Raw genomic sequence first — 21,142 nt, forward strand, 5'->3', positions numbered from 1 at the left:
GAGGTGGACAGAATAGGGGTGAGAGAAGGAAGAAAGTCTTGTGCAGCGAGGCCGCAGAAGGAGGGGAGGCATGCAGTTAGCAAGATCAGAAGAGCAGTTAGCATGAAAATAGCGGTAGAAGACAGCTAGATATGCAACATTGCGGTGGTGAGAGAGAGGCTGAAGACAGTCAGTTAGAGGAGAGGAGTTGATGAGACGAAAAGCCTTTGATTCCACCCTGTCTAGAAGAGCAGTATGAGTGGAACCCCCCAGACATGTGAAGCATACTCCATACATGGACAGATAAGGCCCTTGTAAAGAGTTAGCAGCTGAGGGGGTGAGAAAAACTGGCGGAGACTTCTCAGAACACCTAACTTCATAGATGCTGTTTTAGCTAGAGATGAGATGTGAAGTTTCCAGTTCAGATTATAAGAAAAGGACAGACCGAGGATGTTCAGTGTAGAAGAGGGGGACAGTTGAATGTCATTGAAGAAGAGGGGATAGTTGTCTGGAAGGTTGTGTCGAGTTGATAGATGGAGGAATTGAGTTTTCGAGGCATTGACCAATACCAAGTTTGCTCTGCCCCAATCAGAAATTTTAGAAAGATCAGAAATTAGGCGTTCTGTGGCTTCCCTGCGTGAGATGTTTACCTCCTGAAGGGTTGGACGTCTATGAAAAGATGTGGAAAAGTGCAGGGTGGTATCATCAGCGTAGGAGTGGATAGGACAAGAAGTTTGGTTTAGAAGATCATTAATGAATAATAAGAAGAGAGTGGGTGACAGGACAGAACCCTGAGGAACACCACTGTTAATAGATTTAGGAGAAGAAGAGTGACCGTCTACCACAGCAGCAATAGAATGGTCAGAAAGGAAACTTGAGATGAAGTTACAGAGAGAAGGATAGAAACCGTAGGAGGGTAGTTTGGAAATCAAAGCTTTGTGCCAGACTCTATCAAAGGCTTTTGATATGTCCAAGGCAACAACAAAAGTTTCACCAAAATCTCTAAAAGAGGATGACCAAGACTCAGTAAGGAAAGCCAGAAGATCACCAGTAGAGCGGCCTTGACGGAACCCATACTGGCGATCAGATAGAAGGTTGTGAAGTGATAGATGTTTAAGAATCTTCCTGTTGAGGATAGATTCAAAAACTTTAGATAGGCAGGAAATTAAAGCAATAGGACGGTAGTTTGAGGGATTAGAACGGTCACCCTTTTTAGGAACAGGTTGAATGTAGGCAAACTTCCAGCAAGAAGGAAAGGTAGATGTTGACAGACAGAGCTGAAAGAGTTTGACTAGGCAAGGTGCAAGCACGGAGGCACAGTTTCGGAGAACAATAGGAGGGATCCCATCAGGTCCATAAGCCTTCCAAGGGTTTAGGCCAGCGAGGGCATGGAAAACATCATTGCGAAGAATTTTAATACGTGGCATGAAGTAGTCAGAGGGTGGAGGAGAGGGAGGAACAAGCCCAGAATTGTCCAAGGTAGAGTTTTGAGCAAAGGTTTGAGCAAAGAGTTCAGCTTTAGAAATAGATGTGATAGCAGTGGTGCCATTTGGTTGAAATAGAGGAGGGAAAGAAGAAGAAGCAAAGTTATTGGAGATGTTTTTGGCTAGATACCAGAAATCACGAGGGGAGTTAGATCTTGAAAGGTTTTGACATTTTCTGTTAATGAAGGAGTTTTTGGCTAGTTGGAGAACAGACTTGGCATGGTTCCAGGCAGAAATATAAAGTGCATGAGATTCTGGTGATGGAAGGCTTAAGTACCTTTTGTGGGCCACCTCTCTATCATGTATAGCACGAGAACAAGCTGTGTTAAACCAAGGTTTAGAAGGTTTAGGACGAAAAAAAGAGTGAGGAATGTATGCCTCCATGCCAGACACTATCACCTCTGTTATGCGCTCAGCACACAAAGACGGGTCTCTGACACGGAAGCAGTAGTTATTCCAAGGAAAATCAGCAAAATACCTTCTCAGGTCCCCCCAACTAGCAGAGGCAAAATGCCAGAGGCACCTTTGCTTAGGGGGATCCTGAGGAGGGATTGGAGTGATAGGGGAAGATAAAGATATGAGATTGTGATCAATGGAGCCCAACGGAGAAGAAAGGGTGACAGCATAAGCAGAAGGATTAGAGGTCAGTAAAAGGTCAAGAATGTTGGGCGTATCTCCAAGACGGTCAGGAATACGAGCAGGGTGTTGCCCCAATTGCTCTAGGTCATGGAGGATAGCAATGTTGTAGGCTAGTTCACCAGGATGGTCAGTGAAGGGAGAGGAAAGCCAAAGCTGGTGGTGAACATTGAAGTCTCCAAGAATGGAGATCTCTGCAAAAGGGAAGAGGGTCAGAATGTGCTCCACTTTGGAAGTTAAGTAGTCAAAGAATTTCTTATAGTCAGAGGAGTTAGGTGAGAGGTATACAGCACAGATAAATTTAGTATGAGAGTGACTCTGTAGTCGTAGCCAGATGGTGGAAAACTCGGAAGATTCAAGAGTGTGGGCACGAGAGCAGGTTAAGTCATTGCGCACATACACGCAGCATCCAGCTTTGGATCGAAAATGAGGATAGAGAAAGTAGGAGGGAACAGAAAAGGGGCTACTGTCAGTTACCTCAGACACCTGAGTTTCAGTGAGGAAAAGAAGATGAGGTTTAGAAGAGGAGAGGTGGTGTTCTACAGAATGAAAATTAGATCTTAGACTGCGAATGTTGCAGAAGTTAATGAAGAAAAAGTTAAGGGGAGTGTCAAGACACTTAGGGTCGTCAACAGAAAGACAGTCCGACCTGGGGACATTTTATGGTCCCCTCCCCAGATGGGGACTCCGAGGCTGGTGTAGGAGTCGCCATGATCATTTTAAAATTTTTGAGTGAGGGGTGTGTGTGTTGTTAGGTGCTTGTGGTTTTGTGTGGAGGAAGAGAGTTGTCTTTAGAGGGCAGGCTGTGACTGCCCCCTTGTGTTGTGAGACACAAAGGGAAATGTTCAGTGAGGTCACAGCTGGGTTTAATGATAAGTTCACAGCACCCCCTGAACAGTGCTTTAGACCTCACTGGGAGTAATTATCGTTTTGGCAGGTGTCTACTGCCTCCTCCTCCAAACCTGATACAGGTTGGCCTGATACAGGCCAACCTGTATCAGGTTGTATGTTGTATGTATTAACTGAAAGTGTCAAAATCATTCAAGATCTAACTCCCCTTGTAATTTCTGACACCTAGCCAAAAACATCTCCAATAACTTTGCTTCTTCATCTTTCTCTCCTATATTTCAACCTGATGGCACCACTGCCATCTCATCTATTTCTAAAGCTGAACTCTTAGCTCAAACCTTTGCTAAAAATTCCAACTTGGATGATTCAGGGCCTGTTTTCCCTCTTCTCCACCATCTGACGACTACTTTGTGCTACCTATTAGAATCCTTCGCAATGATGTTTTCCATGCCCTCGCTGCCCTTAACCCTCAGAAAGCTTATGAACCTGATGGGGTCCCTCCTATTGTTTTCCAGAATAATAATAATAATATTAATAATATATATATATATATATATATATATATATATATATATATATATATATATATATATATATATATATATATATATATATATACACACACACAATTTATTCTATTCATTTTTTTATGTAGGAGGGACACTGGCCAAGGAAAAAAAAAAGAAAAAGCCCACTGAGATGCCAGTCCCAGAATAGGGTACATTGCGGTACTAAAAAATTGAAGGATGTCTTGAAACCTCCCTCTTGAAGGAATTCAAGTCATATGAAGGTGGAAATACAGAAACAAGCAGGGAGTTCCAGAGTTTACCAGAGAAAGGGATGTATGATTGAAGATACTGGTTAACTCTTGCATTAGAGAGGTGAACAGAATAGGGGTGAGAGAAAGAAGAAAGTCTTGTGCAGCAAGGCCGCAGGAGAGGAGGAGGCAGTTAGCAAGATCAGAAGAGCGGTTAGCATGGAAAAAAAAAAAAAAAAAGCCGTAGAAGATAGCTAGAGATGCGACATAGCGGCGATATATATATATACACCCAACATTAGTTATATTTTGAGAGGAGTCATTCTTTCGTAATTATCACTTAATCTTAGTAGAGTGGAGGCACTTCTTCCACATTATTATGTCAAAATATTTAACAATTCTCACCAGCAGCTGTGTTCCCTGTTAAGTTATCCATTTTTTTCTCCTTGATATCAATGAACTTGTTGATGACTTCAGTGATGTTCCTTACAATACTACTCAGCGTTGACCAGCTGTCACTGCGTCCCACGCTTGCTCCATCGTGCGGGATAGGAGTGAGGCAACAACTATGTCCCACCTTACCCTCACTGCTGAAATGAGCGTCAAGAGTTCCTTGCTGGAAAAGCTGTGTAATGGCTTGTTATTGTTGTTGCTATTAGGAAAGCGATGATATAATGATCCTCATGGGCCCGGGCGAAATCCTGGGAGACTATCACAAAAAGATAGGAGAGGCGGATGACAGCTAGTTGTCGTGATGTATAGACACCTGAGGCAGCCAGGTGGAGTGTTGTGACTGCAGGCTGATAGTTGAGAGCATAGTGCAGTGCGGCGAGTGTAATCGCGGGCAGTGGAGGAGGTGGTATTCGATAGGGCGACGGTTTTTGTACAAAGGTCTCGCCATGTTTGAGATTTGTGACTCGCTCTCCAATAGCAGGCGATGAAGGGGGCATAAATGTAAAAAATTACATATGTATTCTAATGTGAGGCCATTTCTTTTTCTCTCATTTTCTTCAGTTCTAGTGATGATCATTTGAAATATATATATATATATATATATATGTATATATATATATATATATATATATATATATATATATATATATATATATATATATATATATATATATATATATATATATATATATATATATATATATATATTAAGCCCTGGCCATTAAGTATTCATACCATAAAACATCTCTTCAGTCATCAGTAACTAAGATTTTAAAGATATTATATATCCATGTACTGAAACACTGAATGTTAAGCCATTTGTGTTTGTCAGCACACGCACACGTAAGCCTATCACATCTTATGTAAGCTTCGAGGTGATTGGCTGTTCCTTGCTACCAGAACCCTCTGGCGGCTACCAGCTGCAATGGCTCTCGTACCTTACCAGCCGCTAACATGTTCCTGAATAGCAATTTATCAGCTCTAGTAGTAGCATGGTAACTTGGCCCTCATATGCGGGCCTAGCTGGTAAGTTTGATGAATTCAGGGCCAGCTGCTGGGCAGAACTGGACCACTTAAGTGCAAGATTCATCCACCTGAACATAACTTTGTCCTGCTCCTAGTTATTTGATAGAAACTTGTATCCCAGAATCATGTCACTACTTCATTTGATTTCATACACTGGACACCATTAGTACCTGCTAGAATAACGAAGAAAATAAGTGATCTTCACCATGTTATCGAAAGCTATTGTGTGTCATCCAGATCTACTCCAGAGAAACGGCAGCATTTCCTGGGGCTTCGGACACGTTCTCAGAAATCGCGCAGCGGTTTCCTTACGGTGGAATCATTTAGGAGGATGAAAAGGAATAAGAAGATAATTTAGAAAGGATTAAAAATACCACGAAATATCACATTCTTTGTTAGTTATTTGGTAAGTATAAGGAGGAGAGAGGCGCACGAAGGAATGAAAAGAGAGAAGAAGAAAAAATAGGAAAATAACAAGAGTGATGGGTAGGAGGTGGTTGGGGGAAAGGAGGAGGAGGAGGAGGAGAAAGAGAAGGAGAAAGAAGGTACAAGTGAAGGTGAAGGCGGACATGAATCAATTCTTGGAAGGAGTGAGAGTGTGCAACCCCATCTCGTAAGTTAACTTCCCCACCACTCCAGTACTTACGTAAAGTGAATGTCTTTTTTTTTTCTTTTCTACTACAGTATGCCTGTTGCTGCTCAGCTCCATTAAAAAAAAATGAATTGCTGAGTGCAATGTCGTCTATCAGTCTATTTATGCACTGTGGAGATTATTCATCTCTCTCTCTCTCTCTCTCTCTCTCTCTCTCTCTCTCTCTCTCTCTCCTATCAGCAAGAACTAAGATATCACCATCAACAGTGACATAATTTTTAAAGAAAAACGTTGCAGTTTGCAGAGTATGATGTTGATAGTTACTTTGCTGGCGGTAGTCGTGGTGATTTTAGCTGTGACAGGCGCTGCGCTGGGATGGCGTCTCAGCGTCGGAAACCCCGCTGCTTCACGCCGAAAAAGAGAAAGTTTAGTATCAAGATTTCTATTTGGTCTTTCGAGACATCATGTATATGAAGAATGATCTAAAACAACTTATTGTGATTCATTCCTCTTTCTACTTGTTTGTTTGTCTATTCGACTGTCTGCCTCTTTTTGTCTGACTTCCTCCTACCTCTCTCTCTCTCTCTCTCTCTCTCTCTCTCTCTCTCTCTCTGATAGGTCAAGGAGAGTGAAGCTTTGTGACGCTCTAAGAAAATATCACTGTGATGTCACAGGTGAAAGTCAATCCGGGGAATACCAACAACAACACCCTTCTCCCCCACCCTGGATCACTTCTCGGGAGAGCGGGAAAACACGCCCTGGCCAGGCCACAAGGTCATTTCTCCATAGTAGTACCAGTAACATAGTCACCAGCAATGTCACTGTTATAATCGTTCTCTGCTTAGGGACCGTCACAGCGTCATAATTAATCAGAAAACAATGCATCAGCAACTCTCCACCTTTCTCACCATCACCATTATGTATGTATTGTTGCCCTCACAATCTTTTTCTACGTATATGACACATTACTGCTTCCACCTCACCCAGTTTACAACACCATTATCATGAACCACATATTATTTCCCATGAACAGTCATCACCATCGTCTGAAGTATCGCCGCCCGTGACATTGACACTACCACAACACTGAGCTCATCTACGAAATACGGCTGTCTTGAGTGTGTTTGTGCGGGAGAAGGGAGGAGCAGTAGAAGCGGGCCATGGGGGGAGCTGGTGAAAGCTCACGTCTCTCCCTCCCTTCCTCCTCTTTCTCTCTCTCCAGTTTCTCTTTGTAGTCGGTATCGCTCAGTGCTCCTCGGTAGTGTTACTAGAAGTCTTTGCACACTCTACACACAACTCCTTACCAGACCTCACTAACTCGCACATTCCTACCGGCCTTAGCTATAACGATCCTTACCGATTTATACAATTGTCCACCAATTTTTTTTTTTTTTTCACCATAAGTAACCCCTTCTAACTCATCAAACCTCCCCATCATCCATCCTCTATCTATCTTACGCCCCCTAAGCTAAGCTAAAGCTATCTCTTCAATTAATCTTCATTGGCATTAATCACCTGATTATTCAAGTTCCTAAAAGTTAGTTTTTATACTTAACTACTCTGAACAAACAAGAAAAAAAAAATCCTCGTCTCACTTTACCCAGTGCAGTCACTTTAATCACTTCAACTTGCACTTTTTATTACTTTGTGTTCCACTTTCTCATCTCAGCTATGTTCCCTTTTTCACTTGTCCTTGCTAACACTTGTAGTATTCAATAATACCACATGTTCCATTGTTTGTAATGGAATAGGCGACTAAACCATAAACCAGGAAATACATATCATCTGAGAAGTCAAAGTATAAATCAGGTAAGTCTTTCCTCTCCTCATATTGTACGCAATGCAAAATAATAAGAGGTCGACATAGAGAGAGTAATATAAATAGATAATAATTTAAATATATTGCAGCCTCATTAGTCTTAATCTAATAAGCTTTAACCATTATCTGTACAAAGATGTGTAGTTCGAGACCTAAGTACTCTTAAGCAAACTTTCAACAAAAAGGAAAAAGTGACAGACGGAGAAAGACAAGTTTGACAAGGCATAGTATAATTACAGTATCATAGCTACTGCACTAATTGCAGTGACCCAGTCAAAATTATAACTCATCAGAAAATAGCAACCATAGAGAGAGAGAGAGAGAGAGAGAGAGAGAGAGAGAGAGAGAGAGAGAGAGAGAGAGAGAGAGAGAGAAACAGGCACGATGAAATCAGATTGTATGGATCAGGGAGAGACATCCAACCTCTTTGAAATAAAAACGTATCGGGAGCACCGCTATGACAAAGAAGGGGGGAAAAAAAAGAGTAGCACAGAATATAATAAATAAATTAATCATATAACACAAAGTTGAAGGGTTGGAAATTATAACATGACAAAAAAGTAATTTACGATACCAAAATTGGAACCTCCTTCAGTGTAATCAGTAAAGAAAGATGAAAGACTGAGAAGTGATAATAAACACTAGAATAGGTTAAAATGAAGATCCCAAAGAAAAGAAAATGGGTCGAAAGCCCTGCTCCCAAACAAACTATATATATATATATATATATATATATATATATATATATATATATATATATATATATATATATATATATATATATATATATATATATATATATATATATATATATATATATATATATATATATATATATATATATATATATATATATATATATATATATATATATATATATATATATATATATATATATATATATATATATATATATATATATATATATATATATATATATATATATATATATATATATATATATATATATATATATATATATATATATATATATATATATATATATATATATATATATATATATATATATATATATATATATATATATATATATATATATATATATATATATATATATATATATATATATATATATATATATATATATATATATATATATCAACATCAACAACAGCAACACAACAACAACAACAACAACAATAACAACAGCAATAAATGGTGTGTGGAAGATGAATTTCTCGTGTGTGTATGTGTGTGTGTGTGTGTGTGTGTGTGTTTGTGTGTGTATGTGTGTGTGTGCACGCACGTGTGGGTGGGCAAGGAGGTCCGTGTTGTGACGTGTGAGGTGAAAGTGAGGCCGGTGTCGGTCAACAACGCATAGGAAGGAGGAAGGAGGGGTAGACTATGGCAATAGAAAGAGAAGAGAAGAAGTAAAGGGAGAGTTGAAAATGAAGGAGAAAGAGAAAATGAGTAAACAGACATGAAAATATAGTGAACAATGAGGGAAAAATCTCTAGTACCTTATAATACATGTTTTAGGAATAAAATCACCTTCATTCCTACTGGTTTTATTGTGAGGAATAGATGGAGGAAAGATAAAACGATAGGTAATGAAAGAAAAACCTTATCGTGAAGATGAAGATGCACGGTAGACAGTAAGAACCATAACTGCGAAACTAGATTAAAATTGTACGCTTTCCTCTCTTCCCCCTCTCATCCTCCCCTCTCTCCTGTCGTTCCGCCGTTCCTCCTGTGTACACATCTAAGGAACGCAATGATGTACGAGTATAAAGAAAGTCTAATTTTCTCCAGTGTTTAAAGAGAGAGAGAGAGAGAGAGAGAGAGAGAGAGAGAGAGAGAGAGAGAGAGAGAGAGAGAGAGAGAGATACTTTCTCTTATCTATTTATTTTATTCTTATTTTTATTTTATTATTTTTTATTATCCATTTAAGCATTATTTAATTATTTAAATTTATTTATTTATTTTTTTTTTTTTCACGTGAAGGAGTCCAATCAAGTACCCAAAAAATGGAAAAAAGCGATACGCCCCCAAGAGTTAACGTTTGAAAAAATAGTAAAGCAAGAGAGAATAAATTCTGTTTGATTATACATGTGTGTGTGTGTGTGTGTGTGTGTGTGTGTGTGTGTGTGTGTGTAGCAGATCAGTCATTTTTTAAAAGAATATTACACACTTGAATCTGTTATAAAATACATTTGTTGTGAACCATTTGCTAATAATATTTTCAAATACTATGAACGAACCAAAAAAATAAAGCAGTTAAATATCGTTCGAACGTCCTATGGTTTACACTAATAATAATAGTAATAATAATAATAACAGTAATAAGAATAAGAATAGGCATAAGAATAAGAATGATAATGATAAAAAAATATTAATGATAATAGCAACGGTTATTATTATTTTTATTATTATTATTATTATTATTGTTATTATTATTATTATTATTATCATTATATTATTATTATTATTATTATCATTATTGTTATTATTATTATTATTATTATTATTATTATTATTATTATTATTATTATTATTATTATTATTATTATTTATTATTACTATTATTATTATTATTATTATCATTATTATTATTATCATTACTATCATTATTATTATTCTCATAAGCAATATTATCACTCTTATTAATGTTATTTTTTAAAACTAAAAGCCATGTTCACTAGGCTTTCTTAGGCTTTGATCCTCTAAAGCAGTGGTTTCCACCCTTTTCCAAGTTCATACACCTTTCTGATAACTTTTGATAAATTTCCCTATCCTCGCACCAAGGACCATTAGTAAAAGTATTTGGTCTCTATTTATGGAAATTATTTAAATTGAATGTTCCTGATAATGTCCTATATATTTATTTTTACAAACTATAATACTGTTGGCTAATTCTTTTTAGATATAAAGATACTTTGCCCAAGCATTTGTGTTCGAACGTCATATATTCTATCATATGTCCTGACTGCTCAGTTAGGGATATAAGCACCACATCTCAGAACCTTAGATTAAGGGCGTTCGAACACAAACTCATCCAAGTTTTTCTAATATTAAAGAACATGCTCGGCTGCTCGCTCAGTCACCCTTAAAGTGTCACCCCAATCTTACTCCAAAAAGTAGAGGTGTTTAACAATCATCATGTATTTAACTCAAGTGGAGGACGGAGGTGGGGGAGAAGGGGGGGCAAAGGGAAGTGGGTAAATTTTAGAGGGAAAAGAAGTTAGGTGATTGGGGGAAGCAGTTTCTATATTAAACACAAGAGCGCGAGCCAAAAACTCCATTTTAGATGATTCAGAGCTCCTTCCTCCCTCTCCTCGACCTTCTGACTACTTCATACTACCCGTTAAGATCCTTCATTTCCATGTCCTCGCTGTCCCTAACCCTCGGAAAGCTTATGGACCTGATGGGGTCCATTCTGTTCCTCCATGCTTGCACCTTGCATTGTCAAAGTTTTCCAGCTGTCTCTTTCAACATTAACATTTCCTTCCTCCTGGAATTTTGCCTACATTCAACCTGTTCTACTACTTTAATTCCCTGTCTCTCTAAAGTTTTTCAATATATCCTCAGCAGGAACATTCTTAAACATGTATCACTTCACAACCTTATATCTGATCGCTAGTACGGGTTCCGTCAAGGCCGCTTTACTGGTGATCTGGTTTCCCTTACTGAGTTTTGTCATCTTCTTTTAAGGATTTTTGTGAAACTTTTACTGTTGCCTTATTAGACATATCAAAAGCTTTTGATAGAGTCTGGCACAAAGTTTTGATTTCCAAACTACCCTTTTTTGGCTTCTACTCTTCTGTCTGTAACTTCATCTCAAGTTTCTTCTCGGACTACTTGATTGCTGGTGTGGTAGACGGTCACTGTTATTCTTCTACGTCTGTTAACGGTGGTGTTCCTCAGGGCTCTTTCCTGTTACCCACTCTCTTCTTATTATTCATCACTGATCTTCTAAACCAAACTTTTTGTTCTATCCATTCTTACGCTGATGATAAGATCCTGCACTTTTCCCACATCTTTTCGTAGACGTCCAATCCTTCAGAAACTAAACAGTTCATCCATCACAGGGAAGCCACAGATGGCCTGAATAATGATCTCTAAAAATTTGTGACTAGGGTAGAGCAAACATAGTAATGTTTGATGCCTCAAAAACTCAATTCCTTCATCTATCAACTTGACACAAACTTCCAGACAACTATTCCATCTTCTTCGATGGCACTCAACTGTCCCCCTCTTCCATACTGAACATCCTCAGTCTGCCCTTTACTTATAACCTAAACTGGAAACTTCACACCTCATCTCTAGCTAAAACAGCTTCTATGAAGTTAGGTGTTCTGGGTCGTGTCCACCAGTTTTTTTCACCCCCACCCCTCAGCTGCTAATCCTGTACAGTGGGCTTTATTTGTCCATGTATAGAGTATGCGTCACATGTTTGGCGGCTTTCCACTTATACCGCTGTTTGAGACAGGGTGGAATCAAAAGTTTTTCGTCTTATAAGTTCCTCTCCTCTAACTGACTGTCTTCAGGCTCTTTCTTTTTGCTGTAATGTTGCACCTCTTACTATCTTCTACCGCAAACTGCTATTCTGATCTTGCTAACTACATGCCTCCCTTTCTTCCGTGGCTTCGCTGCACAAGACTTTCTTCCTTCTCTCATCCCTGTTCTGTCCACCTCTTTAATGCAAGAGTTAACCAGTATTCTCAATCATTCTTTCCTTTCTCTGGTAAACTCTGGAACTCCCTGCTTGCTTCTGTATTTCCTTCTTCCTATGACTTGAAGTCTTTCAAGAGAGATTCCAAAACTGTTATCCTTTATTTATTTTATTTTACCATTCTATCTGACATCTGTATATATATATATATATATATATATATATATATATATATATATATATATATATATATATATATATATATATATATATATATATATATATATATATATATATATATATATATATATATATATATATATATATATATATATATATATATATATATATATATATATATATATATATATATATATATATATATATATATATATATATATATATATATATATATATATATATATATATATATATATATATATATATATATATATATATATATATATATATATATATATATATATATTATTCATTTATTTATTTACTTATCTGTATTCTTTGCCATCACCACCACCATCGTCATCATTATCATCACCATCATTATTGTTACTCTTGCCATTATCATCATTTTCCGAGAACGAAAAAAATGTAGGAGTTATAGTTAGTTATGATCTCCGTCACAGAAAACGGGCGACTACATCTAGATTAAGTTGTGCACTTCTTGTTCCCGTAGAAGGAATCAATACAAAGTAGAACTATTTAAAAGATACAAGAGATAAGAAATATTCCTTATGGAACGAGATTGAAGCTCTTTAGTTTTTATTCCTTTAGAGCAGTGATTATCAAATTGTGCGCCGCGGCGCAAAAGTGCGTTGCGACTATCTCCTAAGTGCATCGCATAATGTTCATGAATAAGTATACATTACATGTGACTGTAGAGTTGGTGCATCGTCAAAGTCCAAGATATATCATTGGTGCGCCACTAAGCAATAAAAATTTGAAAACCTCTTCTTTTAGAGACATGCAGATTAAGAAGGGTTCTGATAGAGGTCTTTTTAAGTGGTACATGATTTATAACAAGGGTGACATAAGCAAAATTCTCAAGGTCAGTGATCAGGATAGGACAAGAAATGATAAAGTTTAAGCTTAAAAGAGATGGAAAGGACATTGTAACCAAATGGTAAATGAATGGAATAGACTCAGTAATTGGATTAGTGCTGAGTCATTATGGAACTTTAAAAGAAGACTAGACAAATTTATGGATGAAGGTGATATAGGTAGGATGTTTCATACAAAGACTACCACGTGTAGGCCTGACAGTTTCTTGTAGATTTTCTTATTTTGTTATATTCTTATCTTCCTTATTTTCGTAACGGCGTTTTAAGCATGACAGGTCACAGCCAAATAGACAAAAAAGAAATGCTATAGATTTCCTCCTTCATTTAACATTCTGGACTTTGAAAGCCAGTCAACGTACAGAATGGAAGACTAAGAAAAAAGTTTCTTTGAATCTCAGTAATTCCTGTAACAGCTCAGAAATAATTTATTGCGAATCAGTTCTGTCTAAAATTCTAAGGCGTTATTCTTAGTTCTCTTGTTTAAAAAAAATAACTTATGAATGACTGGTTTATTATATTTTAGTACAACAGCTGCATACTTGCTTAGTTTAAGACCTAGTTTACTTCATTAACAGTTATAAACAATTCAAAATTCTAGATTATGATATTCACACCACATTTTATGAAGCGATTATGTATTGCCTACTTTAGAGAACACACTGGAAACCAATCATGGTCATGATTCGATAGTTTTCACATTAAATGAACTTATTAAGAGTTAAACTATCGGATGGTTTAGAGATCTACTTGAAAAAAAAAAAATAAATAAAATAATAATAATAATAATAATAATAATAATAATAATTATTATTATTATTATTATTATTATTATTATTATCATTATTATCACCATCATCATCATCATCATCATCATCATCATCATCATCATGGATCAGTCGCATCAGTCATAACAATTATTATTATTATGTATATTCATCATTCATATATTTCATACCACATGCCCACGTGGCCAACCTCAGTCTATTTTCTTCTCCCTTTCGCGCTCTCAAGGGAATACCATACCTTCTCTACATTCCTGCCAGTCCTTATGGGGCATCGCCTTCCTGTCGTCTTCCCTGATCAATGGCCAAAATAACGACCTCTACCAATGGTCCCTTCATCCCATTTCCAAGCACCTCATTGGTCATTTCTTCATCTCAGATTTAGAACTCTGATCCACTACATCTCGCATAAATAGAGCCGTACGCGTAGCTAGAGTCAGTCTGTTCAGAGTGAGTTCACATCAGTCTAGAGTTCATATTAGTCGTCAGTTCATATCAGTCATCAGGGAGAAATAATCAAGTATCGTCATGTCCGTCATCAATTTTGTCCGGTATCAAGCTTGTAATGTCCATCATTAAATCAAGAAGAACTCTTATAACTTGTCTTTTACTCGCACAATCAACCGTAATCAAACCACTACCCATGACCTCCATGCTATCAACATTATCTAGCTACTACCAGGTCCTCCAGAGTAATCACCACCATACCAAGTCTCATCGGTACAGTAGTAACCAAGTACATCATCGGGACAAGGTGGCCAAATCCATTTGGAACAGTAGTGGCAAGATCATAAAGGAAACAGTCATCATTATGACCATCATCATAATAAATTACAAGAGATTCGTTATGACCTCAACATAATCATTATATAAAGCTAAGAATAAAAGTGTTTATTATATATCCGGCTGTATACGAAACATTGTGACTGAAAAATGGCTGCAGCACGTTTGTGTGCACATTACTTATAAAAGAATCACTTAGGTTCCAAAGCTAGATAACCTACAGTCCTACACTACGCATTGTCATAATGGATAGCTATAGGCATTAGAAAATGACTGTTGCCAAGACGCTGGTCCCATATACTCGTTTTTTAAGAACGAGATACATTTTTTTTTCTTTTATCTTTATACTAGAAATGTGTTTTATTCATACTTAAGGAAAAAAAGTTGGCGAACTATATTTCGTCCACTCACATAATAATGATAAAATATATATATATATATATATATATATATATATATATATATATATATATATATATATATATATATATATATATATATATATATATATATATATATATATATATATATATATATATATATATATATATATATATATCACAACATTGTGCTATCAGCAAATACTGTGAATTTTCTATTACCGTTGTCAGTATCCATACAAACAATGATTTTCAAGACAGTTACTAAAAGACAGTGAAGGATACAAGTGAAGGATACAACAAAGGCTGAGAAGAGTGGTGTGTGAGCAGTACAACCATCACTCACCATCTCTAGCAAAATTCAATGGATCTACAGTCCCTAATGGGGAATTATTTTATTATTATTTTTTTTTTTCACAATTATGTAAAAACTACCAAGATCCTTTACATAATAAACAAACATTTAATTCCCTGAGCGGAGCGAGGGGGTTCTAATTTTGTTGCTGCACATCTCTACAACCCACCGCTCTGCCTGGTCCTGTAAGGTACAATGATGATTTGGCCGGGAGCACTTTTGGTGTCCATTGCATATAAAAATTGAGATTTCAGTCTCGAAAACTTTACCTGGTCAGTAACTTTTGACGGAACATCTTTCTTATTTTATGACATTTCTTCATCAGACCCACCGTTTTGCCGTATTTTGTATATTTCGATTGATTGGCATGTGAGCGAAGGTTTCTGCCTCACAATTCTCGCAACTATTGCCTCATCACTATAGATCGAGTTCAAGCGCGCTAAATGTGCGAACTGTCTGCTATAATTCACTTCATGTACGGGATAGCCAGTTTTGGTTGACACCATCAGACTCAGCAATGACTGTAGAATCAAGATGTATTGTAAAAAATTGACAAAAAAAAAAAAAAAAAAAAAAGTATTATGATGAGTTGAACTGTGAAGATATTAAAAAATGTTTATAACATGTTTTACTTACGTGAAATGCATTATTACATTAAGTAGGAAAAATTCTTGTGAACACGATAGTGTGATTTAAATACAGATAAACTCAACATATTGAAAATACAGAACAATTTATAGCAACATGTCACTCTCTGCAACCATCATGGCAGTACGACACTTGACGTGGCGTGTGCAGGCGGGCTCTGTATGACCACAGATCTGCAACACATCTAAAAATTAGAAACCCTAGCTGTTGGGGGAAGGTCCTTTAAGTTGGTCTGTAACTTAAAGTACCTATTACCTGGTTATATTTTCATGTCATGAGGAATGAACTTACTACAGCCTCTTAATTATAGTTTCCTTTATGTGTAGTTTAGAGGATTATAACTGAAAATCATGTGCATTATTCAATCTAAAATTCAGAATTCCAATATAAGTATAGGCCTACACAACCACAAACCTTTTCTCTCCTACTGTACTTCCTCTTCCTCCACTTTCTCTTCCACACACACACACACACACACACACACACACACACACACACATATATATATATATATATATATATATATATATATATATATATATATATATATATATATATATATATATATATATATATATATATATATATATATATATATATATATATATATATATATATATATACATACATATATATATATATATATATATATATATATAGAGAGAGAGAGAGAGAGAGAGAGAGAGAGAGAGAGAGAGAGAGAGAGAGAGAGAGAGAGAGAGAGAGAGAGAGAGAGAGAGAGAGAGAATTATGACCATAGATTCCTGCCCCTCTTTTACGGCTGCCTCAGACTAGGCTAGCTTCCCCCAAGTCACCACCTACATGACTTGGTGCAGTGCTTAATATGATTTGCAAAGTCCTCTGTTGACTCTTGTACCCTTTCCAAAGATGGTCATAACACCAGATTACACAAATGAGATCGCCAGCCTGTTTCACTCACTTATAGACAGAAACAAAACCAACCCTCCTGTCCAACAATGTATTATAACCTCCTGTGGATTAGTGCTGTTTACAGCCTCCTGGATGTCAGGCCTTGACAGGGCCTGAGGAGGGAGTAAAGTTTCAGTACACAACAATGTATCTATAATCCTCTATGTCCACTCTCTTGGCAAGGGCACAGGAACATAGTAACATGTGAAAAACAATGAATACACGAACAAGCTGTCCATAAACAGATCGCTCACTAACACCCCAAACGCTTGACAGACTGTACTGTTGAGGAGCCGATCAGGCTGGAGGTATCTTTTTACTTACAAGACAATACAATCACAGGCAGGCTCTCAAAGACACTTATCTCTCACCTAACATTAGTAGGGGCTTACTGCCATACTAAACAAATAACATGTAATCGCACAAAGTCCCCAAGCCTCACCTTGCCCCAACTCGCACGTCCTCACCTCCCAGCAACCAGACCATGACTAGGACAAAGACACACTCTACCCACGTGCTTCTCAGAGCTTTGGGGAAAGTCACATGACAAAGAGGAGGTGGGGGGGGATGCACAGGGACGGGGTGGGGAATGATGTGTCGCACCTGCCCGCCACACACTATGAGCAGCAAAATTTTAATAATTTCACTTACTATACCTCCCTGAAGAGGCTAGTGCCAATTTAATTGTGTTATGTTCATTTCTGCTATGGTTATGCTAGCAACAACTGGTGCTCAATGTCCGGTTTATGTGAGACAGCTTAATGCCCTTCAAATAAAGCCAGCAGTGTTCCTGCCGGCCACTACCTTCCACATCTCTCCATATCCAGGCCTATATCAACTCCTCACTGTCTATTGAAGTAGTAATAAATGCTCATAATGATATTGTCAATCTAAAAGAGGAAGAGGAAGTACAGTAGGAGAGAAAAAGTTGGTGGTTGTGTAGGCCTATACTTATATTGGAATTCTGAATTTTAGATTGACTTCCATATTATTTATTTATTTATTTATTATTATTATTATTATTATTATTATTATTTTTATTATTATTATTATTATTATTATTATTATTATTATTTTATTTATTTTTTTTTTAAGTAGGAGGGACACTGGCAAAGGGCAACAAAAATCCAATTAAAAAAAGCCCACTGAGATGCTGGTCCCCGAACAGGGTCCGAAGCAATAGTCAAATATTGAAGGATAAGTGTCTTGAAACCTCCCTCTTGAATGAATTCAAGTCATAGGAAGGTGGAAATACAGAAGCAGGCAGGGAGTTCCAGAGTTTACAAGAGAAAAGGATGAATGATTGAGAATACTGGTTGACTCTTGCATTAGAGAGGGGGACAGAATAGAGGTGATTTAAAGAAGAAATTTTGTGCAAGAGGCTGCGGGAGGAGTGGAGACATGCAGTTAGCAAGATCAGAAGAGCAGTTAGCATGAAAATGGCGGTAGAAGATAGCTAGAGATGCAACATTGTGGTGATGAGAAAGAGACTGAAGACAGTCAGTTAGAGGAGAGGAGTTAATGAGACGAAAAACTTTTGATTCCACCCTGTCCAGTCTAGAAGAGCGGTATGAGTGGAACCTCTCCAGACATATAAAGCATACTCCATACATGGACAGATAAGACCCTTGTACAGTGTCAGCAGCTGAGGGGTGAGTGAGAAAAACTGGCGGATATGTCTCAGAACGTCTAACTTCATAGAAGCTGTTTTAGCTAGAGATGATATATGAAATTTCCAGTTTGATAAATAAGAAAAGGAAAGACCGAGGATGTTCAATGTAGAAGAGGGGGACAGTTGAGTGTCACTGAAAAAGAGGGGATAGCTGTCTGGAAGGTTGTGTCGAGTTGATAGATGGAGGAATTGAGTTTTTGAGGCAGAGAAAAGTACCAAGTTTGCTTTGCCCCAATCAGAAATTTTAGAGAGATCGAAAGTCAGGGGTTCTGCGGGTTCCCTGTGTGAACTGTTTACTTCCTGAAGGGTTGGTTGGACGTCTATGAAAAGACGTGGTAAAGTGCAGGGTTGTATCATCAGCGTAGGAGTGAAAAGAACAAAAAGTTTGGTTTAGATCAGTGGTTCCCAAACGGGGGCCATTGCCCCCTGGGAGGCCATGTAGCAGAATGTAAGGAGACATAACCTGAGGATATATATTTATATATATATATATATATATATATATATATATATATATATATATATATATATATATATATATATATATATATATATATATATATATATATATATATATATATATATATATATATATATATATATATATATATATATATATATATATATAACTAAAGGAGTTTAGTGGGTAGGCAGCCAGTGGAGGGAACTTACAGGTTCAGTACAAATAGCTAGACTATATAGACAAATTCAGGTGAAGGAAATATGAACCTGGCATGAATGTTCAGAAGCAAATAGTCTGGGAGGAGGTAGGTGTGTGCTTACTGAAGGCCATGGTTGTGGCACTTAATTATGACTCAATATGATAGCATTTCACTTCAACATTATAAAGTCATCAGATTTGCCAGACACAAAGATCAGATCATATGGCGTGGGATTAATACACTTTTAAACCAATGGAATTTTGTTTTATTTTGTTTCTTGTTTATTGTTGAAATAGCTTTTCGCAATAATGCCATTTTGTTTTTTTTTTACACTAAGTATGGACATTTCTTTCTTTTTTTTTTTTTTTTATGTGCATTATGTTACTTCTTTAGTACCATTTCAACAAGTGTATGAGATTCAGCAAAGGCAAAATACAACCTTCTTTACTAATACTTAACAAAAGAAAGAATAACAAATGGAATCAATAAAATTACAGGATTTGCTAGAGTGATTTTTATGTGGACCTAATGAGTGTAGGACTCTAGACAGTCACTGTACTCTTGGGTTATGCTTGGCGGTGGGCCATGGACGATGATCATGTACGAAAAGTTGGTAACGACCAGAAAAAGTTTGGGAACCACTGGCTTAGATGATCATTGATGAATAATAGGAAGAGAGTGGGTGACAGGACAGAACCCTGAGAACCACTGTTAATATATTTAGGGGAAGAACAGTGACCGTCTATCACAGCAGCAATAGAACGGTTAGAAAGGAAACTTGAGATGAAGTTACAGAGAGAAGGATAGAAGCTGTAGGAGGGTAGTTTGGTAATCAAAGCTTTGTGCCAGACTCTATCAAAAGCTTTTGATATATCTAAGGCGACAGCAAAAGTTTCACCAAAATCTCTAAAAGAGGATAACCAAGATTCGGTAAGGAAAGCTAGATCACCAGTAGAGCGGTCTTGATAGAACCCATATTGGCGGTCAGACAGAAGGTTGTGAAGTGATAGATGTTTAAAAATCTTCCTGTTGAGGATAGATTAAAAAACTTTAGACAGGCAGGAAATTTGAAGTAGTAGGACGGTAGTTTGAGGGATTAAAATGGTCTCCCTTTTTAGGAACATGCTGAATGTAGGCAAAGTTCCAGCAAGAAGGAAAGATAGGTGTTGACAAACAGTTGAAAGAGTTTGACTAGGGAAGGTGCAAGCACGGAGGCACATTTTCGGGAACAATAAGAGGGACCCCATCAGGTCCATAAGCCTTTCGAGGGTTTAGGAAAGCGAGGGCATGGAAAACATCATTGTGAAGAATGAAGTAGCATGAAGAATGAAGTAGCATGAAGCATGAAGCATGAAGTAGTCAGAGGGTGGAACAAGCCCTGAATCTTCCAAGGTAGAGCTTTTTTCGCATAAGTTTGAGCGAAGAGTTCAGCTTTAGAGATAGATATGATAGCAGTGGTGCCATCTAGTTGAAATAAAGGAGGGAAAGAAGAAGTAAAGTTATTGGAGATGTTTTTGGCTAGATGCCAGACGTCACGAGAAGAGTTAGATCTTGAAAAATTTTGACACTTTCTGTTAATGAAGGAGTTTTTGGTTAGTTAGAGAACAGATTTGGCATGTTTCC

At 37.1% G+C, this 21,142-nt stretch overlaps 1 protein-coding gene and 1 long non-coding RNA gene across 6 annotated transcripts in view; one reads left to right on the forward strand and one right to left on the reverse strand.

Moving 5' to 3' along the window:
* LOC135104957 (uncharacterized) overlaps positions 1–17,676 on the reverse strand; it is a 21,764-nt gene extending 4,088 nt beyond the window's left edge. Inside the window, exons 1-2 of one of the 3 annotated variants that reach the window (XR_010270620.1) lie at positions 6,817–6,895; positions 4,111–4,330 (exon numbers count right to left, since the gene is read on the reverse strand). This is a non-coding gene — a long non-coding RNA (uncharacterized LOC135104957). Of the gene's footprint in view, positions 1–4,110; positions 4,646–6,816; positions 6,896–17,627 lie in introns of those variants that run through there. The other 2 variants (XR_010270621.1, XR_010270619.1) reach the window with 2 other exon arrangements.
* LOC135104952 (uncharacterized) overlaps positions 6,995–21,142 on the forward strand; it is a 91,238-nt gene continuing 77,090 nt past the window's right edge. For 2 of the 3 annotated variants that reach the window (XM_064012780.1, XM_064012782.1), the window contains exon 1: positions 7,002–7,585. The gene's annotated coding sequence lies outside the window, so the exon portion shown is untranslated. Of the gene's footprint in view, positions 7,586–21,142 lie in introns of all 3 variants that reach the window. The other variant, XM_064012781.1, reaches the window with a different exon arrangement.

This window comes from Scylla paramamosain, chromosome 11 (genome assembly GCF_035594125.1).
Source record: "Scylla paramamosain isolate STU-SP2022 chromosome 11, ASM3559412v1, whole genome shotgun sequence".
In the NCBI taxonomy this organism is placed as follows: domain Eukaryota; kingdom Metazoa; phylum Arthropoda; class Malacostraca; order Decapoda; family Portunidae; genus Scylla; species Scylla paramamosain.